This window comes from Mauremys reevesii, linkage group 12, assembly GCF_016161935.1.
Source record: "Mauremys reevesii isolate NIE-2019 linkage group 12, ASM1616193v1, whole genome shotgun sequence".
Classification (NCBI taxonomy): domain Eukaryota; kingdom Metazoa; phylum Chordata; order Testudines; family Geoemydidae; genus Mauremys; species Mauremys reevesii.
In genome coordinates, this window is record NC_052634.1 from 12,454,689 (window position 1) to 12,474,343 (window position 19,655).

The 19,655-nt window shown below is 47.2% G+C and overlaps 1 long non-coding RNA gene across 2 annotated transcripts in view; it reads left to right on the forward strand.

Moving 5' to 3' along the window:
* LOC120375742 overlaps nt 1-19,655 on the forward strand; it is a 119,092-nt gene that overhangs the window by 93,841 nt on the left and 5,596 nt on the right. The window contains exons 3-4 of one of the 2 annotated variants that reach the window (XR_005586716.1): nt 690-787; nt 2,641-2,774. This is a non-coding gene — a long non-coding RNA (uncharacterized LOC120375742). Of the gene's footprint in view, nt 1-689; nt 788-2,640; nt 2,775-19,655 lie in introns of those variants that run through there. The other variant, XR_005586715.1, reaches the window with a different exon arrangement.

Sequence of the window (19,655 nt, forward strand, 5' to 3'; positions counted from 1 at the left end):
AGATGGGATGCAGTTACCCTAGGTCAAAACTGGGGGAAGGCCCCACTTCACATCAGTGCAGCACAGCTATGCTGGGGCTTTGCCAGCAGGTAGCTTCCCTGAGGAAGAAATAAATGCAGACAAGTCCTGGCTGAAGGACACTTGAGCTGCTAGCAGCTGATTTGAAGAGGGTACTTAAAGCAGCACTTTAAAAGTGGGGATGGCCTGTCTTCCTGCAGCTGCTAAACCCAGAGCAAAGCGGAGGGGCGTCAGTCATTGAGTTGCTGTCGCCCCCGCTTCTTGCTCTTTCTGTTCATGCGTAGCAGAGTCTCCCAGCTTGTCCCCAGCCAGATCTGCCCTTGTGATCACTGGGTTTTCCCCTCGAAACATGAGCCTGAATTGTCCTCCCAGCATGGCCACACAAACGGGAAAAAACAAACCCGAGAGCTCATGAAGAAACCCTAATGCTGCTAATGCCCCATGGTGCTGCTGCGCTGGAAGGAGACGGAGCATCCTGTATCTCAGCTGGCCCAGCGGGCCAGACATTCCTGCTCCTTTCCGAAGGGAGCAAGCGAGCCCCAGGGCTTGTTCGCAGCAGGCTTCCCTGCTGGGGGAGCTCCTCGCGAAGTGCCCTGCTGCCCGGGAAGCTGCTCAACGTGTCACGTGAATCGGCCAATTTGTCATGTTTGAAAATCTCCTTTCTTTTCCAGCTGGGGTTTGGCTGCCATCCAGGACCCTTCTGCATCTCCCCAGGAAAGCGATCTGCAGAGACATGATGGAGACACTGCTCTCTGCTTTGCTGTCTTCTGTGAGTGTGTTTGAAGTTTTCTTTTCTTTTCTGCCTTTAGAGGTGGTGGTTGTTGTTTTTTAACCCAAAAAATGAACATTTGTTTGTTTGGAAACAATTTAGGGAAAAGGGGAGCAGGGGATAGTAATATTTTTTTTAAAAACCCAGCAAAATACCACTAGCCAGCCAGCAGAATTCTTTGGCTTGTGCTTGATTTGCATAGATAGGAAGTGTGTGTGTGATCTAGCAATTGGAATACAGGACTCCTGGGTTCTAATTATCAGCACTGACTGTTTTCTGACCTTGGGCAAGTCGCTTAGTATTATTCACAGTACAGCAGTGCCGAGAGTCGCTCTCAGAGGGTCCTTTAAGGGAGATGGACTGAATTCCACTCGTGTCTACTCCACTGTCTCCCCTGGTCATGGTCGTTGAGACATCCTGATGGGAGGGAGCCTGATTAGCTTAGTGGGAGAGGAAGGCCAAAGGGAAGGTAGAACGGGGATTTCTGCAAGAGAAAGGAGACTGGTAAGTCGGCGGAAGGCTCTCCTACCATACCACATGATGGGTGATAGGGAGTGCTATGGAGCGGTCTTGTTATGGGCGCAAGGAAGAGTCCTGATGCAGACAGTGCAGGCAGTTCCAGGGGGTGAAGCAAGATATCTACGTAGATGGACTTTTGTGACTTGTTATAGCGTTCCTGGACCACAAGCCAGAATAGAAGGAGTGCTTCACCCCAATGTTTCACTGGGGAAGGCCGTGTAGAAAACTGGGGCAAAAGGACTAGCGAGTGTGCAGCTGGGCTAGAAGACGTTTTCGTTCTGTGGGACTCAGGTTTTTGTTAACTCTGGAGGGGTGGGCTATTAGCACTTAGCAGGAGGGCTGGATCACCTCCATGATCCAACAGCACAGGGAGCTGGATTATCACCAGGGACAGAGAGCCAGACCTATGCCCAGAAGCCAAGGTAAGGTGATTTGGCCATAGGCTCCAACCACGACTGCGGGGGTCCACTGTGAGACAGAGACAACCCCAGTTCCAAGAAGCTTCTCCCACTCTAAATAGAACTGAGGATGGGAGTGATTTTCCCCCTTTTACCGCATTCTTCTATCTAGCATAACACAGCCTTGGTCCGTTACTAGTGCCCCGGGGTGCTACAGTAACAGAAATAATAACAACAGGTCCTGATAACAACCTGACACCATCTCCATGGAAACACATTCCCAGCCTGAGAATAAAGTAATGCATGCAAGTGCTGTGAGACCTTTGGGTGAAAGTGGCTGTAGAGCTGGTCAAAAAGTCACTATTGATTTTTTTTAATTGAGAAAAGCCCTTTTGGATTAAATGTCAAAACTCTATTTTCCTCAAAAAGGTTCTGGTTTGTGTCAAAAGAGAGGGGCGGGAATTGGTTTTCAATTCAACCAAAACCTGGAAAAAAATCCCCTCAAAATTGTTTATTTCCATCCAATATTTTGCAGAAAATTAAATACATTTCTTAGCCAGCTCTAAATGCACCCAGGCTACATCACCACAGGGCCCCAAGCGAGTGCTTGTCCTTGATGTGCATGGCATGCCCACAGGTGCAAACAGGATGGGATGCCTCTGCTGTTACCACAAAGGGTAAAAAAGCTGGGAGACCAGATCCCCAGTTGGTGTAAATCAGCATTGCTCCACTGCAGACAGTATGGTTGCATCGAACTTCACCAGCTGTGAATCTGTCCCATAATATTAACAGACCATAAAGAGCTTGGGACCATATATCTCAAGAGATTGGTAGTGGGATCTGAAACCCAGCACTGTCAAAACTAGTACATGATGGTTATTGCCTGACAATGGTTCAGAGGCCCTTAGTTGATGGGATTTGTCCTGTTCCTAGTAGGTTGCTGTGCATGTTGCAAAAACCACAACTGACATTAACCAGCCCTCTTACGGACAGTCTCTGCAAAGAAGGAAAAGTTGAAATGGAACATGAATGCTGAGCTACTCTCTTCCCATTAGAGAGGGTCTCTGCAGCGCTGGGGTGAAGCACACGAGCAAGCCAGCTTGCAGAGCGGATAGTTGGATAGCATGGCCTGTAGTTAAATGGAGTTTTCACGGCTGTCAATCTGGTATGTTTCCTGAGTGCTAAATTCACTCCAAAATTTCCCTCCCTAAAGTGACTATTTGTTATTTAATTCCTAATGTGGGTAACTTAAAGGGGGAGATTCGGCACTTGTGGATAGATGTGGTATTTACCTTGGCCTTCTCTGCCTTGTGGCAGGTGATCTTATTTATATGGGTGAATAATTCAACCACTCTGTAACCCTAGAAAAATGAGGAGTGGAGGGGAAGCATCTATAGTAACCATTTGGCAAAGGGGAAGCCAGAAAAGGAGGGAGAAGGAATAACAGAGAGAAGCCGGCTGGTTGTTTCACATCAAAGTCATCCGTTTAATTTCCTAGCCCATCTGTGGTGATACTGCAGGCGTGAGTGAAGGGACTTGAGTGTTCCGTGCTCGTGTTTCTGATTAAGATCCAGCCGGGAGGGAGAGGAGTTGCTTGATCTCAGTTTTTGGATGTGTTCGCTTCCTCCGGGTGCAGCCTGCCAGTGGGGATCAATCACTTGTTGCTATCAGCCGAGCAGACAACCCTGCCTTAGGCTGTTTCAGTGCTAGACTGCCTCCCCATTGCTGGAAAATGTGGTTTTCTTGAGCCTTCTCCAGGGCGAGCATAACGGCCACAAGGTGTGAGCATTGTCAGAAGACAGTTAAGACGGTGGGTTGGGACTCGGGTTACGCTAGCCCTTCAGATTTACAGCTCATGTCAGTCATGTGGTTATGATGCCTTTCATTCATTTATTAGCCCTTTATAAATGGAACCTTAATATAACGAGTGACTGATAATCCCTAATACTCTGTCCTTGGCTGGACTGTCTTCTGCTATGAGCCTAAGTAGCTTCGGGTCTTCTCTGTACTAGGTTGGGAGCTGAATCCAATACAGAAATGCTGCAGCAATTCGTGTAGGTAATGCAGTAGGTGTCACTCTTTGCTCTGAACCAGTGCACTGAGCTGCAAGACAGTAAGATACAAAACTCTGGTCCTGTCATCAGTAAAGTTCACAGGGCACGTTTCAAAAGAGATGTGAGTGTTATTCCCAGTATCCTATAGCAAATACCCTCTGTAGTTGCTGTTGAAAATAGTATTCTTCACTCTGCTGCCTCTCTGTACGATTGTTGCTGTGGGCTGTTAAAATGCCTCACCCCAGAGTGGGCTGCATAGAAGTGGTGGGGTCCTTTGAGATGAAAGCTGTATAAATGTTCATTACGAAGGGGGCCATTGGCAGTTCTGGGTTCACAGTGCAAACCCGTTTCTTTCATAATAAGAGTGGCATTTACATAGAACATTCCATCCAGGGATCTCAAAACACTTTACAAAGGGAAATAAATATCGGTATCCACATTTTACAGATGGGGAACTGAGCCATGGAGCATAGAATCATAGAATATCAGGGTTGGAAGGGACCTCAGGAGGTCATCTAGTCCAACCCCCTGCTCAAAGCAGGACCAATCCCCAACTAAATCATCCCAGCCAGGGCTTTACCAAGCCTGTTGTCAAGCAGTTAAAGCTCAGATTTTTTTCAAAGCCTCCACTAGTTCTGGGCGCCTCCTTTTTTGGGGTGCCACTTTGGCCCTTATTTTCAGCACCCAGAGCTCCAGTGAAAGTCAGTGGGAGCTGTGAATGCTCAGCACTTCTGAAAATCAGTCCCTCTTAGGTGAGCATCCCAAAATGAGGGGAAACTGAGTCCGAAGTGACTTGTCAGAGGTCACCTGGTGAGACAATGGCAAAACACCAAGACGGTCTCCCAAGAGAACTCCCAAGTGTGTCTCCCTAACTGACATCAATGGGCCTTTAGCCTGAATCAAGACTGCAGCTTTCTTTGCACATGGCCGGGTAACTGTTCTGTGCTGGATCTGCGAAAGGGAAGCTGATCCTTCTGTATGATCGTTCTCTCGGGATAACTGAATGGATTTCTTAACTGGAGTTTGGATCAAGGCTGACCTGGGTCCTTCCTTGCGTCCCTCTGATGCCGCCCGGCCAACTCTATGAGGTCAGAGACGGAAAGGCAATTACACAATCCAGCCCGACCATGTCAACATTCAAAGGCTGATGGGGTTTCTGGTTTGTGTGAAACTGCGCCAACCATTCCTACCTGGGGCTATAAAACCTGACAGAGCACGGCAGCGTGAGGCAATAGGGGCTCCATCCCAGCTAGATTCTGTCCGTTTTAAAGTTACAGCCCCACCGATCCTGTAAATGACACAAAATATCCCAGAGCTGAAGTGGGCTCTGGAAGTTTTCAAAGTACATGGGAAGCTGTGATTAGGACCAAGAAATTGAATCAGACTTTATGGAACCCACGGGCCATCTTGGCAGGGCCATGGTGGAGCAGAGTAAGAGGGGTTTCCATACCCGTCTGCTGGTCTGTCCCTACAGCCCCCGCAGGACAGCCTCACCAGTGAGCAAAAAATTCCCCAGGTCGCCCACCAACTGCATTATCTTGTACTGAGATGCCACTAGATCTCTACAGCTAAGCAAAGTTCAGCTGGTCAGTACTTGCATATGAGACTTCCAAGGATCAGTAAGGTAATATTATCTATATTGCAGTGGCACCTAGAAATCCCAACTGAGGTTAGGACCTCATTGTGCCAGGCGCTGTACAGAAGCCTAGTAAGAGACAGTCCATGCCTGACAGAGCTTACTGTCTGAATTGATAAGACAGACAAAGGGTAGGAGGGGGAAACAGATCTTAAAGGAATTCAGGCACCTAACTGCCAATTTCAAGGGCAATGAGGAGCATAAATACGTTTGAGCATTTGGGCCAAAGTGACTTGCCCAAGGTCACACGGCAGGTCAGTGGCAGAGGTGGGACTAGAACTGACATCTCAAGCCAGGGCTCTATATCCACTGAACCTTGCTGCTTCTCCTGGGTGTGCAGCAGGTGTTGAGTCAACACTAATGCACTCTTCTGTCAGGGTCAATGGTGACGTGATGTCCTGCTAGGCTGTGCTGTCCGATGCTGTCTTGCAGATGAGATGTAAAATCAATGTCCTCCTGATCCCGGCTAGTCTCTAAAAAGACAAAGATGCACTTTTGTTCTTTTTCCCTCAACAGCAGCAATGTTAAGGCTGGTGTCTTGGCCAAATTCAAACTTTAGTAATCCTGCTTCCTTGAATCTTCACTGGGGGGCTGGCTGGAAAAGCTAGTCCTCCTATCCATATCGGCTAATTAGCTGGTTGATCTGGGAACAGCGGTTCGAAGGTGAAAGCACTGCACAGCTGTTAAGCATTACTGCTGTTATTACTAATCGCCTACCCCTTGGGCAGCGCAGCTGAGCAGTGTTAGCTGTAGTAAAAGCATTTGAAAGGATTAAGCATTTGCTTGTTCTGCTCACGGTGGGACCATAGATTTCATAAGTCTTTGGATCCGGCCCCAGAGGAATTGCTTTCATAAGGCCCCCTCCGCTACCAACTCAGCAACGGGCCATTGCCTTTGGTTTCTAGCTCAAAGCTCATGGTATGAGCTCTCCATCCCCACTCATCTAACCCTCCCTTGCCTGTGAGTGAAATGAGTAAAGGGCAAAACAAAAGCCACCTAAACATTCCTCCAAACTCTCTGAGCTACCCAGTTCTAGAGCTCTGTGACAGCTCAGTCTGATTTCTCCACACACACCCCCTCCCCAGGAGCTTCCTCTCCACGCTGTCCCTGCCAGGACACGAAGACAAAGAGTCACAGTACCAGGTGAGAAGCTCTGGTTACCTCGAGCTCCGATAGAGTGGTAATAACAATGCACGGTTCTTGTACAACGCTTTTCATCTGGAAGATCTGCAAGCTCTAAGCACTGGAAATCCCCCTAAGAGGGCATGTCCCCAGGGAATGCCCAGCTCCCTTTCACAGACCCAGGAGGTTTGGATGCTGTAGGAAGCTGTCAGGTTTGGGGGCAGTGCTGCTCGAATCCCAACCCAAACTCTGGTCCTTTGGAGGTTTCCTAGTCACGAACTATGAATGCACTGAAAAAGCCGGGACGACTCCCATCCCAGGGATTGGAACCTCATGGCAGAGAGCACCTTACTTACTGGCCTGTGAATATCCTCCTCTGTCAGAGCCATCATCCATCCGAGCCAAGGAGGCCCTGTAAATCTCCACAGGCAGGGTTGGAAACTTGTCCCTTCTCTGGGGGTCTTTCCATGCATTACAAGGGAGTTAGGATGAATGTGTATCATTTGTCAGTCCTTGGAGGCTCCACAAACATGGCCAAATAGATTATAGGCAGCCAGATCCCCCTCTTTCCAGGCAGCCAGCCCCCCCTCCCTGCCTTCCCAGGCCCCTTTCATTGGAAATCATAATGAAATGTGTAATATCCTGTCTTCACTGTTTCCTGGATCCCCGCCCTCCTCGTTCCCATCTTCCCACTCCCCTCCTTAGGACCCACCCCAACCACGCCATCCAAGGGAACCCTGGGACTGTATCAAGCTGTTCCAAGAGCTGTCAGGATTAATTTGCCTTCTGAAGGATGATCCGCGGGGCCTATCATCAAAGCCCAGCAGGCTGCATCGATCTCAGCTGGATCCGGTGGGTTATTTTAAGGAAGCAGGAGGTGTGACTGGGCACTGGGGCTGATGTTTTTGTTTGCTGGGTTTCTGTTGCTCTGAGTCCAGATGTATTAACTCTACAAGGTCAGGCTAGGGCACCTCACACCTGTGGGCTGCTGTTCCTCTGCATTACAATAGTGGAAGGGTACAGCTGTGTTTGCAGTAATAGCAGTTAAGAGCTTGGAAGAGAATTAAGAAGATGAGTGCTACATTCAAAGCCTCAGTTCAACTCCATGAGCAGCTCTGTGTGCAGATTAGGGTGACCAGACAGCAAGAGTGAAAAATCGGGACAGGGGATGGGGGGTAATAGGTGCCTATATAAGACAAAGCCCCAAATATTGGGACTGTCCCTATAAAATCGGGACATCTGGCCACCCTAGTGCAGATGCATGCAGCTCCAAACGTAAGAAGTCCTCAGGAATGATGGAAGAACCTCAAAAGATTTGTTTTGATCCCAAAGGGCACCTATACATTCTGATACTTCTCCAAGCCATGTCCTCTCGGGTCTGTTTAATTTATGTGGAGAACAAGATTTCTCATGAGACTTCCTGCTTCTGGTCTGGCCAGAAATAATACAAGAGAAGCCATACCTTGGTATTTTGGCACAGCAGTTCACCCATCCCTTCTTGGCAATGAGCAGATCCCTCTCATAAGAACATAAGAACGGCCATATTGGTCAGACCAATGGTCCATCTAGCCCAGCATCATGTCTTCTGGCAGTTGACAATGCCAGGTGCTTCAGAGGGAATGAACAGAACAGGTAATCATCAAGAGATCCATGCCCTGTCACTCAGAAACCTTCCACTCCACAAGCAGGGTCGTTGGGCATGGATTTCCTCCAAGAAACTGACAGAAGACCCAAGAGTGGCCTAGTAGCCTTCATAAAGACAATCTCTCCAGGCCTCCTTTGACCTAATGCTGCAGTCCTTTCCCTGGTAATCCAGCAAAGAGCATGAGTGATAGCAGCAAGACCTGAGGGCCTACAGTGCTTGATGGCTTCTTTTCTGTTCATAAAAACTGACACTGCTGGCTGCTCTTCCTCTGAGCTGTTAATTTGGATTTGCTGTAATCCCTTAATCTGAACTCTCTGCCGTGGCTGCCTTGGATTTAATTCCTCTCACCTTTGCTGTGATTGACCACCAAGGCCGAGAGAGAGAAGAAAGGTCATTCTGCAGCCTCCTGTCTAGGCATGTGTCTGTGAGGTGCAGATGGAACTGTGCAAATTTGCAACTGGTTGGGAGAGGAACGATAGGCTGGAGCAGGCGCAGGGTCTGGCATACAGTAGAAAGGTAGCTGTGCTTCTGCTCTCACCTCCAGGAGGAAACAAACTAGATTCCCCAATGTAGAGTTTGGGGAATTTTAGGTCATTTAAATCACTAACTGGCATCCAGAACTGGGTTTTCCAAACTGAAGCTTACATGGCAACTGATAGGGGAGCTGCAAACATGCCAAATGCAGTATCTCTCGGCTTTTCTTTAATGCATCCTGTACATCATCACACTAGGATGGTTTGCATCATCACTCCAAAATCACCATGCTGGCTCTTGCCTGAATCATGACACTGGGCCATGAGCTCCAAAACACCGCCGAGTTGGGCACCCAAAAAATGGAGGTACCCCAGAAACATAGACCTGATTGAATTGTCCAAGGTGCTATTGAGAGTCTGTTCAGACACAAGAGCACAACCTGGTTTCTTTGTTCTTAGGCCCTGGCTTGATCATCCTATGGCAGTGCGACGGGAATCACCAATGGGAAACCCTGGCCATGAGTCTGACTGATGACAGTCTGGGTATGTTTACTCAAGTCCTAGACAGTGACACAGAGAACACACCTTTGTTCCACAACGTTGCATCCATATTTTCAGCCCTGGGTGTATGTTAAATACCAGCTAATAAGCACAATATAATACAGCTATAATAACTAGAATTTGATGGGATTTCCTCAGCCAGGAGCTGTGCTTAAATATCCCTGAGGAATCCAGTGTGGGTCTCTGTCTTCCTCCACAAGTCTGAGTAGATTAGGTTGGGAAATTGGTTTTTTTTCTCCTCTAAGGAAAATTTTCAATGAAAATGAGAGAAAAAAATCTCTACTCCTATTTTCCCATAGCCAGGATTGGTGCACAGCTCTGACCCACACTGCATCTCCCTCTGTGCTTGGTGCAACTCAATGGGGCATCTCCATCAATTCAAAGGCAGGACACTCCTCATGTTCATTGTGATATAGACAATGGGCATGGAGCATGAATGCAGAACGATCCCCCACTTGTTGGCTTCGCAGTGAGGCCTTTATTCTTTGGGAAGCTCAATACTCCTGGTGTGCAAGGCACTCCAACCCTGGATGGGACAGACTTTGATCTTCCCACCTGCGGGAGGGTTTTAACACTCCTAGGTAATTAAGGACAATTTAAAAAAAGAAGAGAAACCATCAAGTTCAATCTACTTTGCGGTCTCTATTCAAGCAGTGGTTTTCAACCTTTTTTCATTGGCGGACCCCCTAACAAATGTTGACTGGAAGTGCAGACCCCTTTGGAAATCTGTTACCTGTATATATAGTTGAATTCTGTTCAGCCAGTTTTCAGTCTAAGTTTTTTGCTGACCACTTAGACATAGTCCGTGGACCACAGGTTGAGAACCACTGTATTAAGGAATCCCTGCCACCAGCCTGTTATAAAGGCAAAACTAAGTAATGAACAGGAGAGGAGTCCTCTGTTATAATCATGTTCTCGGTAGATACAATCTTAGAGGATGATGCCTGCGTAATGTGTATATTTAGCTGCATCCGTCATAGCCCTATGCAGTGATAGCAACAGAATGCAAGTGTAAACATATTGAATGGCAGTTGATGCAGCAATTAGTTTCAGTAACACAGTGTTTGATCAAATTAAGGCTTTTCAAAGGCAGCTTTTTATATTTTGTCAAGATGTATAATATTAAACAGGTGGAAACACTTTTCTATGTGCCATTTCAATTTACAATACCAATGCTTTCAATGGAAGCTAGTTGCTTTAGAAGTGGGTGATATATTCACCCTCCTGATCCCTTTCAGTGGAATAAGAGCTACTAACTCATTCAGTCCTGTGGGTTATTACGTATCGGGCCCCAGGTTCCACAAAACCTTTCTACTGTGTTATTGATGACATGGGCAGCCTGAGCCTTTTAAGATCAGGGTTGATGTCCTGATGCATCTTCAGCATTTGGGACTGAAGGTGATTCAGAATTAGTTTTTTTCCCAGTCAGTGACATTCTAAGATCTTCATAGAATCTGCCCTAAAACATCAAGGTCAGGACACATTTGCAATATTAACTACAGACAATTATGGGGGTCTGATCCTCAGCTCCTGTAAATTGGCTTAGATAGAACACTAGAGTGGGTCTCGGGAGACCAGGGGTCTATTCCTGGCTCTGCCATTGATTTGCTAGGTGCCCTTGGTCAAGTCACATCACTGCTCTGTGGCTCAGTTTCCCGGTCTGTTAAATGGGGATGATGACACTGAGCTCCTTTTGCAGACAGCTCTGAGAGTTACTGTATAAGAGCTAAGTGGCATTATTATTAATTATAATCTGCCAAGTGGCACCTACTGAAGAACTGGGCCATTATTTGCTATTGGAGTTACTGCAGATAGCTAGGTTCGAATACGACTTTTCTGCTTGAGCATTCTGGGAATGTGTGTTTTTATTCTAAAAGCTCTTCAAACTGGCCGGTCCAATTTTGCGTCAACATTTTTCATGCACTTTTGGCTAGAGTCCAAACATGGCCAATATTAACCAAAGGGAATTTTATTTGGAGCATATATGAGCCACTTAAAAGAGGAGGTGGTTAGAAGAAATTTAACAATAGCCCTATATGCCTATTTAGTTTTAAATCCTTCCAGGCTCTAATTGGAACCCTTTAAGGCTGCTGCAATGTATGGAATAAGGCACTGTTGTAATTTTGAACTTCATTGCTATGTTTGAACAATAAATGGCTCCCTAGTCTCCAGTCAAGAGGGAGTATCCCACTATCTCATGAAATTCCTGTTATTACATTCTGGCATCACAGAAGTGAGTGGAAGCAAGCGGCAGCGATGCCAAGAAGCCCTGTGTTTCTGAACCCCTTCCAGCTGCAAAACAGTCCAATAAAGGCACAGTCCCACTCCTGTGGAAGCCAGCAGGAGCCATGCAATTGAGTTCAGAGGGAGCAAGATCAGATTTGAGGTCAACACGTGGGTCAATGCCCCACTGACACATTCATTTCAATACCCGTGGAGTTGGCTTGGGGGAGTAATAAGATCTAATCATTTTAGCAAGACAAAGATTTCTCCATCACTGAGCATGGTTTCCATTGCAGCCAGCCTGGCTCAATCTATGGTTTGGGCAGGAAACAGGCAAAGCATGGGAGTTTTTGGTTATTTTGCTTTGTGCTTTGATGTTTGGGAATCTGGAATTCAAAGCGGAACTCTCAGGGTGTAAGATGAAAGGGAGAAAGAAAAGACCCAGGCCTTAAACTGGCTGAGGTTTGGATAGCTTTGGAGTGCGTGCGGAGGTTCCTATTCCAGATCTCCTTGTACCAAGCTAAAAGCCACACCAAGGGGTATGGGAGGCTGCACAGATGGTAAGGAGCATTGGCTTCTTGCTTTGCAGACCTACTTCTCTAGCAGCGAGCTCCAGGTTGACCTTGCTAGGATTGATACACCCCCATCTGGTTCTTCTCAGGGTTCCTCCTCCCTGTGTGTCAGAGCTGTGTGTGCCGCCGTTTGTCCCTCTTCACCCTCCTCTTCCTACTAGCTTCCTGCCTGGGAAGCTTGAACCGAGGCCATTCTTATTCCCACGTTTCTCTCTCTAAGGCCGGCCAATGTTTCCCAAGCATGTGACTGACGGAAGTCTTGTTGCAGCCTGTCTGATCAGTGGGTGGTGACAGCTTCTGCTGGTCAGGGGAGAGGGGAGGCAGGGAGACATCCCAATCCACAACAGAATGGCTCTGGTAAAACTCTTGTTCTTACCCTCCTTGAGCATAAGGACGTTGCCTCCATACTTTTCTATTTCACACACACACACAGAGCACATAGGGCCGGCTTCAGCAATGCAGGTGGGAAAGCAAAACCATCATAAGTTTTTTCCCTTTCCTTCACAAAAGAAAAATTCTGTCCCTTCTGCTGCAAACAGGGATGTCCCCGGTGACAGGGCTGGGAGGAACCTCCTACGTGAGGGAAAGTGCTGGAGAACAATGCGCTAATAATTGTACTTTACTCTTACCATATAACAATAGTTCAAAGTGCTACACAAACATCAACTATTTCTATGAACTGGTGTGCGTGCATGCATGCCACTGACTCTTACTGGAAGGAGTCAGAATTGTTCAGTGTGTCATGGGCTCTAGGCTGCTAATGCCTAGTGGACATTCTCCTTAACTCAAGAGGCAGGGGCATAGTTCACAAGTATGCAGGTTCCTGCAGGTTTCTTAAAGAAAATAGTCACAGATCTTGGAAGTGTCATAAATCTTAGGGCTTACGTATACAGGGAAGATCATTCAAATTAAGATAGGGTGTAAACGAAAAGCAGAATCGCTATTCCTGATTCAGAGGGGTAGCCGTGTTAGTCTGAATCTGTAAAAAGCGACAAAGAGTCCTGTGGCACCTTATAGACTAACGTCTGCCAAAGTGGGTATTCACCCACGAAAGCTCATGCTCCAATACTTCTGTTAGTCTATAAGGTGCCACAGGACTCTTTGTTGCTTATTTCTGATTAACTCCTTATGTAGACTGGACAAAGGGATAAACAATGAGGTGGCAGAGTTTGCAGAAGATAAAAATTACTCCAGAGAGTTAGGTCCAAAGCTGACTGCGAGGCGTTACAAAGGGATCTCGCAAAACTGGAGAACAAAACGGCAGCTGAAATTCAATGTTGATAAATGCAAAGTAACGCACATTGGAAAACACAAACCCAACTATACATACAAAATAATGGAGTCCAAATGAGCTGTTATCACTCAAGAAAGATCTTGGAGTTACGGTGCATAGTTCTCTGAAAACATCTGCTCTATGTGCAGTGGCAGTAAAAAAAAAAAAACGAACTGAATATTAGGAACCATTAGGAAAGGGATAAATAATAAGACCAGAGCCGCTCTGGGCCCCGAGCTTTGGGGGGCCCCGCAGGCCGGCGCTGCATGGGCAGCGGGTGAACCGCTGGCTGTGGCAGGCTACCCCAGCCCCACCCCTTCCACCTGAGGGAGAGCGAGCCAGGAGGGAGAGTGCCCGGCGGCACTGCTGCAGCCTCCCCAGCCCCAGGAAAGCGGGTGGTGTGTCTCCAGCCCCCCTGGAGCCCAGTGGCCCTGCCCAAGCAGGGCCCTGGGGGAGCAGAGTGTGGGCGGGCCCATGCGTGGCTGTTTGGGGAGGCACTGCCTCCCCCAGCCTCCCCTACCCACCCCCGGCACAGTCGGTTCCGGAAGTGACATCACTTCCACCCGGGGCCCCGCACCCCCTTATAAGACAGAAGGTATCATCATCCCAATATATAAATCTACGATACGCCCACATCTTGAATACTGCGTGCAGATCTGGTCGTCCCACCTCGAAAAAGATCTATTGGAATTGGAAAAAGTATGAAGAAGGGCAACAAAAATGATTAGGGATGTGGAACCGCTTCCATCTGAGGAGAGATTAAAAAGACTGGGACTGTTCATCTTAGAAAAGAAGCAACTAAGTGGGGAGGTGCTAGAGGTCTATAAAATCATGCCTGGTGTGGAGAAAGTGAACAAGTAAGTGTTATTTTACCCCTTTACATCACCCAAAACCCAGGGTCACCCAATGAAATGAATAGGCAGTAGATTTAACCAGAGCTACGGTGGGACTTAAATGGTGCATGGACTATGTGCTGGCCCCTGCACAGGGGTGAACTGGACTGAAAAAAGGGCTATTTTTCTTTAACCATTTGATCAGCAGAAGCCAAACCCAAGCCCCTGATGCAAACAGCCTCACGCTCTGGGGTGTCCCAAACCAGCATCAGTCTTTTCCGCCTGAGACACTTATTAATCTAAACTAATTGAAACTGAACTTGATTCAGACTGGAATTTTCTGAGCAGAGGGGAGCTAGGCACCCAAATCCCCCTTAGGCCTTTCAAATATCCCAGCCATGATCCAGCCCTACATTTTTTCATGCCTAAGGCCAGTTCTCTCCATCTGCAATGAAATGTTCCTCTCGCTATTTCCAAGTGCAGCACGAAAGAGGCTTCCAAACATGGAATACCTTTGCAGCTGATCTCCTTCCTTGAAATTTCTTTCTTTCTTTTTTTATTTTTTGGCCATTAAGAATTCCCCTGCTTTTGCCAAAAAATGTTCCGAGTGAAATTTCTAGCAGCCCTTCTTTGGAAAGCCATCCGCTGTGCATTCATTTCACATCACGGGCATTGCAGGAGCCAGTTCCCACGCTGGTATCTTGCTGTAACAAATGTCATATTAAGGATACTCAGTGTGATAACGCGGTATCAAAAAGAGAGAAAAAGAAAAGCCCAGCCCAGGCTCCTCTCTCTGCTCTCCAAGGGCTGGGAACAGAAAGTTTATGCCAAAAATAAGAAATGGGGTTTAAAAATATACAGAGCCACCCTCCATTTTTTGTTTGTATCAGACCTCTGCCCCAATCTGATTTATGGTCACTTGCATAACGGGGGTATTATTTATTAGAACGGCCCACAGCAATTTATGAGAAGTCAAGACCGCCAGCCCCAGGCTCCTCGGCATACACAATCCCGGCACAGAGAAATAAGGAGGCAATCTTGCATGGGAACAATAGGCAAGTATGCAGGGAGAATGTCGTCTTTGTTCAGAGGAAAGTTCCCGGGGTGTAATATCCGCTGTACTGATGGCTACCCTTGCTCCATAACCTTGTTTGTGCTATGAAGCTAGGGGGTGGTTCATGACTTTGTGATGGAGAAAATACTACCCTGAGCCACATTCAGCACCTGCTGGTTTCATTAGGGCTGCAGGGGGTCAGAGTGTTGGAACGGCCATAGATTTAATGGATGCGAGGATGTACCGGCATCCTGTCTGCTGCTTCTGAAAGAAGAGAGGTGTGGCCATGGGATTAGATAAAGGAACTGGGAGCTAGGACTCGGGTTGTTTCCCAGTTCTGCCCATGGCCTTCACAAGTCCTGGAGCCTTGGTTTCCTGACCTGTGAAATGGGTTTAGTGGACTTGCCTAGCTCACCTAGACTGTTGGGAAGCATAGTTAACATGTGTAGAGTGCTTTGAGGTATTTAGCTTAGAAATGCCAGGAACAGGACAGTGGGTCCCTCATGGGCATGAGACTGGTAGTACCAGCAGGATGCATTCTGGAGGGGACAGCTGGTATGTTGGCTGTGCCAGAGCCAAGACAGGGATGGTGTGAGCTTCGCCTGCTCTTCTCCCAGAATCCCATCTGGGAGCACCGGGACCATGCAGGAAAACCCTAGAGCTGAAGATGGTTTAGGGTTTGACTCCTGAGCACCCTCATGCTAGCATGACGATGGAGTTAGACATGAGAAGGGGGTGGGGGAGAGGGAGGGCTTCCAGCTGTGTGATGTATTAATGCACGAGCCTTCCCTTCCAGAGATTAGGATTCAAATCTATTTTCACTGGTAAGTGAAACAAATTCAGGGGGTTCCAACCCAGTCCCAGGTGGAGAGAATATATGATTTGTTCATCTAACAAGTATGCCGCACGCTATTATTAGCCGTACTGTATTCACGGTTGACAGCATCTGCTTAGGAGAGGACAGGGAGAGCCGCAGGTGCTGCAGCTCAGGGACGAGGACGTTGCAGGGCAGCTTGAGCCGGGGAAAACGTTTACACCCTTGTTCTCTGCTTGGGACTAGACCTATTTTTCTGCAGGATCATCCTACTCTTCTTGCTCCTTCCTCCCCCGACAGCACCATTGAAGGGCACTGCCTGGCATGTTTAATTTTACTCAATATATTTTGCCTGCAAATGTTATTCAGAATAAGACTCTGCCTTGTTACCATTCCTCCAAGCATCTGTCTGATGTCATTCTGTTCGCCATCCAAGCAGCCAAAGGGAGTTCTCCCCTGGGAGTGATCTCTGGAACAAATAGCCAGAAAGAAAAAATAATACCCTATTAAAATTAATAACACGCAAAAACCACAGAGTCTCCCTAATACATTAAAAGGCAGCATAACTCAAGCGCTAAGCACAGGACCTTCCCATAAGCATCTCGTCTTGTACTGTTCAGAGATATCCAGGGGCAGGTTGGTCATGAACAGAAACAGCATGTACCCAAAAATCAGCTGAGTAATTATTCCTAATTGAAACTTTTTCAAGTGCTGAGGTCACTTGGCTTAATTCCAGGAAAGCCTGGGGCCAGATTTTTTGTCTGCTCTCATCATTGTGTTGTCAATTACACCTGTGCAAAACAGCATCTGTGATCTGAAAGAATTTTACACACCAGCTGGTGAGTGTGCGTTACCCAGGTGCCATCCACACAAGATGAGTCTGTTACAGCCCCAGCCAGGGAGCATTATCAGCTCATGCTTTTAGGGGTGGAGGTCCCTGGGTCAGTTCCTAGAGTGTTGGCCATCACATAGTGTGCAGAACAGCTATGAAACAAGCTCAGTTTAGACTCCTCCTGTTGATTTGTAGATGTTAAAGGACTATTGGGTTCATCTAGCCTGATCTTCTGCATAACACAGACCATAGAATTTCGCCCAGAAAGTCCTGCATCATGCTACGTAATTCCTGGTTGAAGAATTGAGACTTGAATCCACGCTGTACTGGCTCAGAGCCCCATGCAGTTACCTAGGCGACAGTGGACCTACACACGTAGCTCTCTCTTGACTTCAGAGGAATTTTTCCTGATTTACACCAGTGTGAGATCAGGACTGGGACCTGTGCCTGCAGCCACCAAGGTGATTTCTGGTCTCCGAGCTGGGATTCCCTCATATTTTGATTCTCATGGCATTGGCATTTTCCCAAGAGATCCATTCCTTTGACCGAGTCGTGCTGAATGAACCAAGTGCACTAGTTGTCGTGTCAAAAAGTATATTATGCCAAGAGTTGTTTCAGCTTGTTTTAAATAGTCCTAATATAGCTAAGTTCTCTCCCGTATATAAATAGGCACTGCTGTCTCACTTCTGATCAGAACCCATGTGCAATCAAAGCAAGATCCTCTGGGAGCACAGCGCTTCATAAATATTTTCCTGGTAAAGTTCAGATCCCTTTTTCCGAGTAGAAATTTCTCAGAACATTCACTTTCCAAGCTCCACTCCAGTTCTCTGCCATTCCCAGGCCTGCTTTGGTCAGAAGATTTTGCAAAGCTTTGCTTCCTGCCTGGTACCTGCGTCTTTCCTCTCATTTTTGAAAAGAAGCCCAGATTATTTGCCAGGGTTGCTTTTGCTGTGAAACTTTCCAAGAACAACTTTGCCTGTGAGCACTGCCCAGACACAATTAGCTGCCTTAACAAAACTGGCCTCTTCTCATAGACTCATAGACCTTAAGGTCAGAAAGGACCATTATGATCATCTAGTCTGACCTCCTGCACAACACAGGCCACAGAATCTCACCCACTCACTCCTGTAACAAACCCCTAAACTATGTGTGAGTTATTGAAGTCCTCAAATTGTGGTTTAAAGACCTCAAGGTGCAGAGAATCCTTCAGCAAGTGACTCATGCCCCACGCTGCAGAGGAAGGCGAAAAACCCCCAGGGCCTCTGCCAATCCGCCCTGGAGGAAAATTCCTTCCCGACCCCAAATGTGGCCATCAGTTAAACCCTGAGCATGTGGGCAAGACTCACCAGCCAGCACCCTGGAAAGAATTCTCTGTAGTAACTCAGATCCTACCCCATCTAACATCCCATCACAGACCAATGGGCATATTTACCTGCTAATAATCAGAGATGAATTAATTGCCAAAATTAGGCTATCCCATCATACCATCCCTGTCATAAATTTATCAAGCTTAGTCTTAAAGCCAGATATGTTGTTTGCCCCCACTACTCCCCTTGGCTGTTCCAGAACTTCACTCCTCTAATGGTTAGAAACCTTCATCTAATTTCAAGTCTAAACTTCCTAGTGTCCAATTTATATCCATTTGTTCAGGTGTTTCTTATTTATAAACCCTAGCTACCCTGACTCCATACATGGAGCGAGAGGCGCTTCTTGCCCTCCAGAGCTGACAGTCTAAATAGACATAGGAGGTACCAGTATCAGCATCCCCATTTGGGAACAGAGGCACAATGAGATTGAGTCACATGGACAGTTTGCAGTAAAACTAAGACTTGGACTGGATCTTCTGAGTCCCTGTCTAGTGCTTAATTTCAACTCTATGCTTCCGCTCCAGTAGGCTGCTTTGTCTCAAGGTAGTTTCAGCTCAGAGTCTCTGTCACTGGTTGTTTCCTGTCCAGTTAGCGGGAAGGCTGAGTTCCAGCTCTGAACTCTTCTTCAGCTCAGAAGGGGTTGGATCCAGGGTTTTGGTATGGCCTGTTATAGCACCGAGTGACTGCCACCGAGTTTGGGCATGGGACAGATGAAGAGGCAGGATTTGTGATCAGTCCAGATTCTGGCCCTAAGATTTAGCTGGAATATTGAAAAACAAGAATAGTTGCCATTCATAAATACCCTCTGTCATCTCACAAAATCCCAAAGATCTTCGCATTCAGGATTCAACTTCACCCTCCACTGAAATGCATCCACCCCTACAGTGGTGCACAGCAGCTGATAATGAGACTGTCCAGCAGTCTGGGGGTTAAAAATCTGGGGATTGGTCCTGCTTTGAGCGGGGGGTTGGACTAGATGACCTCCTGAGCTCCCTTCCAACCCAAATATTCTATGATTCTATGATTTAAGAAATGATGGAGACAAATGAAATCATCCTAGTTTTGAGTGAACTGAAATGAACATAGATGCAATGATGGGGATCCACCTCTTTTTATACATACTCAACCTCTGTTAGCATTGTGAGCAGTAGGATGATAGGCCTAATAGATGTCAGGGCCCCAGTGAATGAGGTGCTGTACATACATAAGAGACAATCCCTGTCCCATGGAGCTTACAGGCTAAGGAGTCACAATGAGCATTGGTATCACCCTTTTACAAATGAGAACCAAGGCACAGAGTAGATAGAGTTACTTGCCCAAGGTCGCCCCAGCAGTCTGAGGCAGAGCCAGAAGTTACGCCCACCTCTTCTGAGCCATAATCTTTAACCACAAGTCCATCTTTTCTCTGTGCATTCCCTACCTGAATTGGAACTGGACGGCAGGTGGGTCAGGGAACGGCTAGGAGGATATGAGAGCCTTTTAGCTAGAAGTT